The sequence below is a fragment of the Orcinus orca genome, chromosome 3 (assembly GCF_937001465.1).
Source record: "Orcinus orca chromosome 3, mOrcOrc1.1, whole genome shotgun sequence".
Classification (NCBI taxonomy): domain Eukaryota; kingdom Metazoa; phylum Chordata; class Mammalia; order Artiodactyla; family Delphinidae; genus Orcinus; species Orcinus orca.
In genome coordinates this window covers 160570854-160581365 of record NC_064561.1, presented here as the reverse complement: position 1 = coordinate 160581365, position 10512 = coordinate 160570854, and the positions used below count along the sequence as shown (strand labels likewise).

Genomic DNA, 10512 nt, shown 5'->3' with positions numbered 1-10512 from the left:
TGCACAACAAAGTAAATGTACTAACGCCACTGAAATGTACACTTAAAAATGGTTAAAATGGTAAATTTTATGTTATGTATATTTTACTGTATTCAAACATTTTTTGAAGTGTGCTTGCTAAAAGAATTGAAACAATACAGAAATATATGAAGTTTATCTCACTATTTATATGTAAATCTTTAATTCATCTGGATTTATTTTGGTGTTAAAAATGAAGTAGATCCAGCCTTAAAAAAAAGAAAAAACGATAAAAACTATATGGAGAGGTATTAGTACTGATCCAGTACATACATGCTTTGAGGGTTTTGTTTGCTTATTCTTATCCACGTAGTTGTTGTACATGTGGGTGTGTACACATACAGTTACCCCTAGGTTTCTTGGGATTAGTGATATCTCACTGATAGGTATGAAGAATTTGAGACTGACTGGTTTAGAGCTAGAATCTGTATAACATGGAGAAGAATAACCAGTTGCTAGTTAACTGTAATCAGGTTTTCAAGAGTTAAAGTAACTATTTTTATCTGAAGAAATGTCCAATCACTTTTTCTTCATACATACTGCAATCTAACTAGGAAAGAGGATCATAAAACTTTGAAGAATTGCTCTTCCTCTAATCATACTAAGATCTCTCCTTCAAAGGTATATCTGAGATATATTTAGTTTTTGTACCTCACTGCACACCAATATCTCACCTCACCCACAGCTTTTCCTTGAGAATAAAACTTGACCAAAGAAAATAAATCTTCACCCATATGAAGCTAGGATTTGAGACAATATTTAGGAGAAAAATTAAATTATTTTCTTTGAGTCTCCTGTTTAATAAAGAGATAGAGAACCCCCTCATTCTGTCTAATTTGTATCATCGGAGTTAATTTCAATTTTCTTTTCAGACATAATGGATACAGTGGGCAAAGTTTTCAAGACCCTTTTACTTTGCTTGAGTACTGAGATAAGTTTGAGGGTGGGAATCCTACTCTCAAAAATATGAAGCCAGAATCCAAAGCCAGAATGACCTTCATTTTACTATCTCAAATGGAAGGCAGAAATGTAAGTTCAAGAACTGCTGACTTAAAAACACTCTAATCTTTGCCATTGACCCATATCTAAATGGTTTAAATTGTTCTGTTTCCACGGTGATTTGCCTTTAGACCCATTATAAGAAAACTGTCTATGAAAAATAAATAAATACAGTATTACCTCACTTATATGTAAAACATAAAAACACTGAACACACAGAAACAAAGAGTAGAACGGCGGTTGCTCAGGGCTGAGGGGTCGGGGAAATAGAGAGACACAGGTCAAAGGGTACAACCTTTCACTTATAAGATAAATAAGGTCCAGGGATCTAAGGTACAGCCTGATGACCACAGTTAACAGTATGATATTGCTTACTTGAAAGCTGCTATGAGAGTAGAGCTGTAATGGCCTCACCAAGACAAAAACGATGACAAAATGGTACTCATGTGAGGTGAAGGATGTGTTAACTAACCTTAACATGGTAGATATTTTGCAATATACATGTATATCAAATCATCAAACTGTATACCTTGCATAACATTATATGTCAATTATAGCTGAAAAAAGCTGGGAAAAAAAACGAAAGAAAACTGTCTGAGTGCTTGTCTTTGGGACCAGCAATAGTGGAGATTCAGTTTAGTTTGTAGAGAGAAGCTAAATCCCCAAGTGAATATGTCAGTGATGGAGGATTCTGAGATGTGAGGAAAGCAGCCTTCATAAAAGGCCCTGAATTAGGGGATGAAAGGAAAATTTATGGAGATAATTTAAACTTGAGAAGGGACACTGCGACTCAGCAGTTACAAGAGAGCCTTGACCATCATCAAAAAATCTAGAAACAATAAATGCTGGAGAGGGTGTGGAGAAAAGGGAACACTCCTGCACTGCTGGTGGGAATGTGAATTGGTACAGCCACTATGGAGAACAGTATGGAGGTTCCTTAAAAAACTACAAATAGAACTACCATATGACCCAGCAATCCCACTACTGGGCATATACCCTGAGAAAACCATAATTCAAAAAGAGTCATGTACCGAAATGTTCATTGCAGCTCTATTTACAATAGCCTGGAGATGGAAACAACCTAAGTGCCCAACATTGGATGAATGGATAAAGAAGATGTGGCACATATATACAATGCAATATTACTCAGCCATAAAAAGAAACGAAATTGAGCTATTTGTAATGAGGTGGATAGACCTAGAGTCTGTCATAGAGTTAAGTAAGTCAGAAAGAGAAAGACAAATACCATATGCTAACACATATATATGGAATTTAAGGAAAAAAAATGTCATGAAGAACCTAGGGGTAAGACAGGAATAAAGACACAGACCTACTGGAGAACGGACTTGAGGATATGGGGAGGGGGAAGGGTGAGCTGTGACAGGGCGAGAGAGAGTCATGGACATATACACACTACCAAACGTAAGGTAGATAGCTAGTGGGAAGCAGCTGCATGGCACAGGGATATTGGCTCGGTGCTTGGTGACCGCCTGGAGGGGTGGGATAGGGAGGGTGGGAGGGAGGGAGATGCAAGAGGGAAGAGATATGGGAACATATGTATATGTATAACTGATTCACTTTGTTATAAAGCAGAAACTAACACACCATTGTAAAGCAATTATACTCCAATAAAGATGTTAAAAAAAAAAAGAGAGCCTTGACAAGGATAAAGGTAAAAGGTAAAGTAATAAAAGTTTAGAGTGTATATTTGATACCAAGGCATCAGAATGAACTTATTCTACACCAGCTTTCACCTGTGTATGTTTGATTTTTAGGACAGGGAAATAGGTTCTAAGTTGTTAAAATCGGCCAAACACTAGAAATTAATTTTTATTCTGAAATATCAAGAAAAATCTAAGAATTTTTGAAATCCTAAAGTTCAGGAACAGCCTCTGCTGTATTTTTGGCCAGTGCCTGATCACCAAGACTCCATCGTTAGCCCTTTTCTCCTCTTCCTCCTCAGAACTGCTGGGGAAATCCTTTAAGATCTTCAGTGGTTTAAATCACTTCAAGCACTACCTGTAGGCTGATGAAATGCAACTTTGTAGCCAAGTTTTCCCTTTCTGTACAATTTCCCTTTCCACAACTCCAATCTCCTCAAACTCAACACATCTAAAGCTAGACCAGTTTTCTTAAATGCTCACTGATCACTGCTTTCAGCCACTATACAGTACCACCTGAGATGCTCAACTATAAACACAATCAGAGGTCATCTCCTAACTATATATTATGAGGGTAAATTTATTATCTCTCCAGAAATTAACACTATTTCAAGCTTATACTAGGAGTCCATTAAATGGAGAAGTATTAAATGTGTGAAAGAGGAGAAACTGAGGAAGGTGGTCCCATACAAAGCCTAAGCAGTGATGGGAATAAAGTGAAGTCACGATTAAGAGAAGTAAGAGGCTCTTATTTCTCTTATTGAGAAAGAGGCTCTGAAGGAGTTCAGGGAGACAGAACACATGCACATACATGTGAAGACACCCTGAGAAGACACCATCTATAAGCCCAGGAGAGAGACCTGGACCAGACCCTTCCTGTACAGCCCTCAGCGGAAACCAACCAACTTTGATCTTGGACGTTTAGCCGCCAGAATGGTGAGAAAATAAATTTCTGTTGTTTAAGCCAGGGGTCCCCAACCCCTGGGCCATGGACCCGTAGTGGTCCACGGCCTGTTAGGAACCGGGTGACACAGCAGCAGGTGAGGGGCCGGCAAGCAAGCGAAGCTTCATCTGCCGCTCCCCATCTTTGGAAAAACTATCTCACATTACCACCTGAACCACACCCTCCCCTGCCCCACCTGTGGAAAACTGTCTTCCACGAAACCTGTCCCTGGTGCCAAAAATGGTTGGGGATCACTAGTTTAAGCCATACAATCTGTGGCATTTTGTTAGATTAGCCCTAGCAGACTAATGCAGGTTTTATCAGGTAATATTAGTATATGCAGATATTAGGATATGGCATTTAGTATGTCTAGGGGAGAACATTACATCTATAAAATTTTAAAAGCTGGATCTTCTCCTTGAAGAGTAGAATAGAGTTCAGTCTTAAGCCTGTATACATAATCTTGAAGAGGAAAAGCTATCTGAGGAGAGATGTCTGTTTTCCATCAAGATTTAAATGCAATTATAATAAAACCATGTTTGTTTGCACTAGAGTTAGATGTTTAAACAAGTCAATACGTTTTTGGAAACACAGGAAGGAAAGATGCTTTGTTTACTTTTATTTCCACATAATTTTAGTACTGACAAAGAGTGACAGAGCAATAGCCTCAGAGACCACTAAAACCATTTCATTCACAAAATGGGTGCAGACTGCTCCTCTGTCAGGGGTGCGGCTCAGGGTTCAGCAGATGGCCACTGGAGTTTGCAAGCACCTGCTCATTCTCTCTCCTCCTGTCAGTACAGAACCCACTAAAGATAAAGGCTTTCATATAATAATGTTATCTGCTCACCAAGAACATGTTATATCTGGCAAGGACCAGGAAACTGGGTAGTTTTGATGAATGGGATTAAAATAGAGTCAATGTATGAAAACATTTTCACTGAATAATAGAGGCTGTATTCTACAAGAGAGAGTAGCAAATGTAAGCTCCTGAACTGACTGATGTTTGAACTGAACTAAAGTAACTCGCAAGTTAAAACACATTTGCGTTTACAAAATGAGTTCCGATTTTAAAAAATTCCGAACCTGAAAAAACCTTAACTTTCTAGTATATGATTTTTCATATGAAAAACAATCAGACTGACAATATTAAGCATCTGCTTGGCTCATGAAAAGTAGTTAGTTGTTAGGGTTGGCAACAGTAGAAATAGTATTTCTGCCTCTTGGGGCTTCAAACGTTTTAAAACAAGAGATATAGCAAAAAGTAAGAGTAACATAAGAAAAGCATTTATAAATTACACCTGAGTGGTCTACCCAGTCAGGTGTAAAGATGGTGAGCTAAAAAGTCTCATGGAATAGAAAACAGGTGAATTCTGAGGGGCTGGTTGTGACGGGGATGTAGGAAATAGTAGGCATCATTCATTGTGAAAGTATTGTTCAAAGAAGAATGCAGTCAGAATTCCAGGGGTGAGTTCAGACACACTGAAGAGACTAGCCTAGTGGCTTTCAATCCTTTTTAAGACATCTACTGGGATATATTTTATTACATTTCACCTTGCTTTAATTTCAAATTTACAGATAAGTTGCTTCATGCTCTTCTCACACTCACCAGTTGTGACAGTTTTCCTTTTTTACTTTAAAATTCTCTCTTTCTCCCCGTCTCTGAATGTATGGGGCTCTCTCCTGACACATCTCCACGATTCTTATAGCACTTCTTTAATGTCTGGCACTACAGGATGGCCCAAGCATGCATCTCACTTTTTCTGGCTCAGCCCTATTATTGGCTACACTCCTTGTTCCCTTTAAATGGACAACAGTTCTTAGAAAACAAAACTGGGCACCAGGTATATTCATACCTTCTACGCCTTACCAGTGAACAGAAGTTGAAAATATGCATATCTCTGTATCTATCTACTGAACTGAAGAGCTCTTATTGGTGTCTCTAATTTTATCCAACACATCAGTACACCTTCTAGATATTTTTTTCTTTTTAATATTTTTAACTCCCTTCCAAAAAGGAAGAAATCTGGTCCTCATTACATTTGCTCAAACTTAGCAAACAGAAGATATTTCAAAATTGGTAACTTATACCATTAAACAACAAATAAAAAGGAAACCTACTAACTAGAGTTCAGTATCTGTTTACCTTTCTTTGAAATAAAATTTAATTAGAGTGAAATAAGCAAAGCTTAAATGTATAATTTAATGAGTTTTGACAAATGCATATACTGCAAAGACGGAACATTTCCATCGCCTCAGAAAGTTAACATGTGGCTGTTTTTCATCAATACCGTCACCCTCCACAGGGGTAAACAATGTTATAATTGTTTTTTTCATCATGGATTGGTTTTGCCTGTTTTCGAATATATTACAAATGGAATCATACAGCATATAATTTTTTGAGTTGGGTTCATTTGCCAACATTTTTTGTGAGAAGCATCTATTTTTATATGTATTAGTAGTTTGTTTATTTTTATTGATGAGTAGCATTTTGTTATATGACTTTACCACAAAATATTCATGCATTTTCCTATGAACAGACAGCAGGGCCACTTCTCGTTTTTGACTCTTGTATAAAGCATCTCTGGACATTCTTGTAGCAGACTATTTGTAGACATGGAATTTCATTGATCTTGGGTAAATATCTAGGGTAGAACTTCAGAGACAGATATATACCTTCATAATAAGCAACCAAACTTTCTTTTTTTAAAAGAGGGTGCATTATTTACATTACCATCAGCATGTAAGAGAACTACTTGTTCTGAATCCTGACCAACATTTGGTGTTAAAAGACTTTTTAAATTTTAGCCATTCTTGTGAATATCTATAAATTTGACTTCACTTAAAGTTTTCCTTATGAATAATGTTGAACTTTTTTCTCATGTTTATTGCACACTTGTACATCTTTCTTTGTGAAGTATCCAAGTTTTTTACCCATTGTTTTAGATTGTCTTTTTATTGTTGAGTCTTAAGAGTACTTTATATATTTTTTATACAGGGCTTTTGTCAACTATAAATTTTGCTTGTGTATTTTATTAAGTTTATCCTATTTGGATAAAGTCTGATTTTAATGAGGTCAAATTTATCATGTTTTCTCTTTCCTATTATTCCTTTCTATGTTCTAAGAAAGCTTTGTCTACCTCAGGGTGCATAAAGAATGCACTACTGTTTTTTCTAAACTTTTAGGGTTTTAACTCTTGCATTTTAGTTTTGCTCTATCTCAAATGAATGTTTTTATATGCTATTAGGTGGGATTACGGTTTATTTATTCCCTATGTGTATCCAGTTGTTGCAGGATCATTTGCTTAAAAGAATTTACCTCCCCACTGAAATGCTTTGGCACCTTTGTCAAAAATTAAAATAATTTTGTATGGAAACACAAAAGACTGCGAATAGCAAAAGCAATCCTTAGAAAGAAAAATGGAGCTGGAAGAATCAGGCTCCCTGACTTCAGACTATACTACAAAGCTACAGTAATCAAGACAGTATGGTACTGGCACAAAAACAGAAATATAGATCAATGGAACAGGATAGAAAGCCCAGAGATAAACCCATGCACATATGGTCAGCTTATCTTTGATAAAGGAGGCAAGAATATATAATGGAGAAAAGACAGCCTCTTCAATAAGTGGTGCTGGGAAAACTGGACAGCTACATATAAAAGAATGAAATTAGAACACTCCCTAACACCATACACAAAAATAGAGCCAATATGGATTAAAGACCTAAATGTAAGGCCAGACACTATAAAACTCTTAGAGGAAAACATAGGCAGAACACTCTATGACACAAATTATGGCAAGATCCTTTTTGACCCACCTCCTAGAGAAATGGAAATAAAAACAAAAATAAACAAATGGGACCTAATGAAACTTAAAAGCTTTTGCACAGCAAAGGAAACCATAAACAAGATGGAAAAACAACCCTCAGAATGGGAGAAAATATTTGTAAATGAAGCAACTGACAAAGGATTAATCTCCAAAATATACAAGCAGCTCATGCAGCTCAATATCATAAAACAAACAACCCAAATATGGGCAGAAGACATAAATAGACACTTCTCCAAAAAAGATATACAGATTGCCAACAAACACATGAAAGGATGCTCAACATCACTAATAATTAGAGCACACCAGTCAGAATGGCCATCATCAAAAAAATCTACAAACAATAAATGCTGGAGAGGATGTGGAGAAAAGGGAAACTTTTGCACTGTTGGTGGGAATGTAAATTGATACAGCCACTATGGAGAACAGTATGGAGGTTCCTTAAAAAACTACAAATAGAGCTACCATATGGCCCAGCAATCCCACTACTGGGCATATACCCCGAGAAAACCATAATTCAAAAAGAGTCATGTACCAAAATGTTCAGTGCAGCTCTATTTACAATAGCCAGGACATGGAAGCAACCTAAGTGTCCACCGACAGATGAATGGATAAAGAAGATGTGGCACATATATAGAATGGAATATTACTTGGCCATAAAAAGAGACAAAATTGAGTTATTTTTAGTGAGGTGGATGGACCTAGAGTCTGTTATACAGAGTGAAGTAAGTCAGATAGAGAAAAACAAATACTGTATGCTAACACAGATATATAGAATCTTAAAAAAAAATAAAGAAAAAAAAAGGTTCTGATGAACCTAGGGTCAGGACAGGAATAAAGATGCAGATGGAGAAAATGGACTTGAGGACACAGGTATGGGGAAAGGTAAGCTGGAACGAAGTGAGAGAGTAGCATTGACATATATACACTACCAAATGTAAAACAGATAGCTAGCGGGAAGCAGCTGCATCGCACAGGGAGATCAGCTCAGTGCTTTGTGACCACCTAGAGGGGTCAGATAGGGAGGGTGGGAGGGAGATGCAAGAGGGAGAAGATATTGGGATATATGTATACGTATAGCTGATTCACTTTGTTATACAGCAGAAACTAACAAAACATTGTAAAGGAATTATACTCCAATAAAGATGTTAAAAAAATAATAAAATGGAAAAAAATTTAATTAAATTAATTTGTAAGTGTTTGTCTATTCCTGGATTCTTTATTCTCTATTGATTTATTCTGTTCTCATCCAGTAACACACTATCTTCATTATGTAGTTATGTTATAATTTAAGTTTCTCAACTTTTGTACATCTGAATGTGTCTTCCTTATGCTTTCATTTTCTAAGAATGTGTCCTGGCCTTTCTCTTGGTTTCCCTGCCCACCCCTCTTTTAATTAGACTGTTCTACACATCATTATTCCTCTATGCACAATACGTCCTTCTTCTGTAGTGATCTCAATATTTTTCCCTTAGCCTCTGGTTTGCTGTACTTTATGTGGTTTTCTTTTTACTTATCCTTCTGGCAGTTCACTGATATTCTTTGATCTATAAATTTATTCTTTTCACCAAATTCTAAGAATTATTGGTGTTACTTTTTCCATTGTGTTTCTGACCCTTTCTTTCAGTCCTCTCATTCTACATTTGAGAGATGCATATGTTAGACTGATATTATCACAAAGGTCATGGATGTAGGTTTTCTCCCTCCCTCTCTCTTTTTCACTTTTTACTTCTGTGTTTGATTTTCAGATTAGGTCATTTCTTTTGACCTTTTTTCAAGAACAAGGATTATTTATTCTTGCAGCTCCTAACTGGACTGTCATAATCTAGTGAATCATGTTGAGCTTTTCACTTCTACTATTTTCATTTTTAAAACAGGTTTTATAGTAAATGTTTTTGGTTGCTCTAAAAATAAGAAGCACTTCAACGAGGAAAGAAAAAAATGTCCTTCCACGAGGGTCTGTGCTGTATTCTAGGTGTCTTCAGGGCCCCAGGCTCAGGCTGGAACCCAGGTCTCTCCACCTGAGTGCGAGGAGGGGGCTAAATTTTGTCCACAGGCCTCAGGACGGTCTTGCCTAGGCTGGGGGCCGAGGCTACAGAGCTTGCAACTGCCCACTGCTAACCCCTGCCTTTTAAGGGATCAGTGGATTGTTGCTGAAAAAGCATGTAGTCCATAATCCAGTCAGACTTCTAGGTGGAAACTTCTAGGCGGCACTATTTTAACACCTCAAGTAGGAAGCAGAGGACTAAGGACAATGATAAACCCAAGGAGAGGACCCTTGAAGATGACGAAGAGGAGAGAAGGCTCAACGATAGGACGGAAGTACTGGGAGCATCTACTCACCTTGTTTGTCATCGCTGTCCTCATGAGCTGGCTGATCTCGCCCAGCACTAGCAGGGGTACCATTTCCTGGACCAACTTTGTCCACGAGATGCTGGCCAGGAGCCAAGTACAGAAGGTCCAGGTGGTGCCCCACAGTGATGTGGTGTAAGTCTATCTGCACACCGGAGCCGTGGTGTTTGGGTGGCCTCGGCTGGCCTTGATGCACGGAATGCAGGTTTCAAATACTGATATATTTGAGAGACGCTTCCAGCAGCTGAAGATGAGCTGAATATCAAAGGCAACGTCAGGATCCCAGTTTCCTATAGGCTTAGGGGCTTCTTTGGAAATGCCCTCTCTGCCTTGGGGATGACAGCAGGGGGCTCAGCCACCCTGTGGTATATTTTGCGTCTGGCTAGAAAGACTGGAAGTGAAGGAGGAATCAGTGCTTTCAATCGGATTAAAATGGCTCCTCGCGCGATTGCGGACGCCACAAACAGGGGAAAAGCAGTCAGCCCTTGTTGCCGGGCCGGCCACGGTGGGAAGGCACTGCGAGCCAAGTTGATGGTGCCGGCGGCACTGGTGCTGTTCTTATGATGAGCCGCCCGGAGTCGGTGGAAAGAAGCCTCCGCCCAGGGCCCCGCACCGTTCACACCGACGAAATTCTCGCGGTGGGCAAGAAGCACTCCACCAGCACGTCCTGCTCCTCCAGCACCAAGGACGAGCAAATGCCCAAATACCTTAT

The 10512-nt window shown here is 38.4% G+C and overlaps 1 pseudogene; it reads left to right on the top strand.

Moving 5' to 3' along the window:
- Positions 1-9132: 9132 nt before the first annotated feature.
- Positions 9133-10253, top strand: LOC101289784 (paraplegin-like; annotated as a pseudogene).
- Positions 10254-10512: the final 259 nt, after the last annotated feature.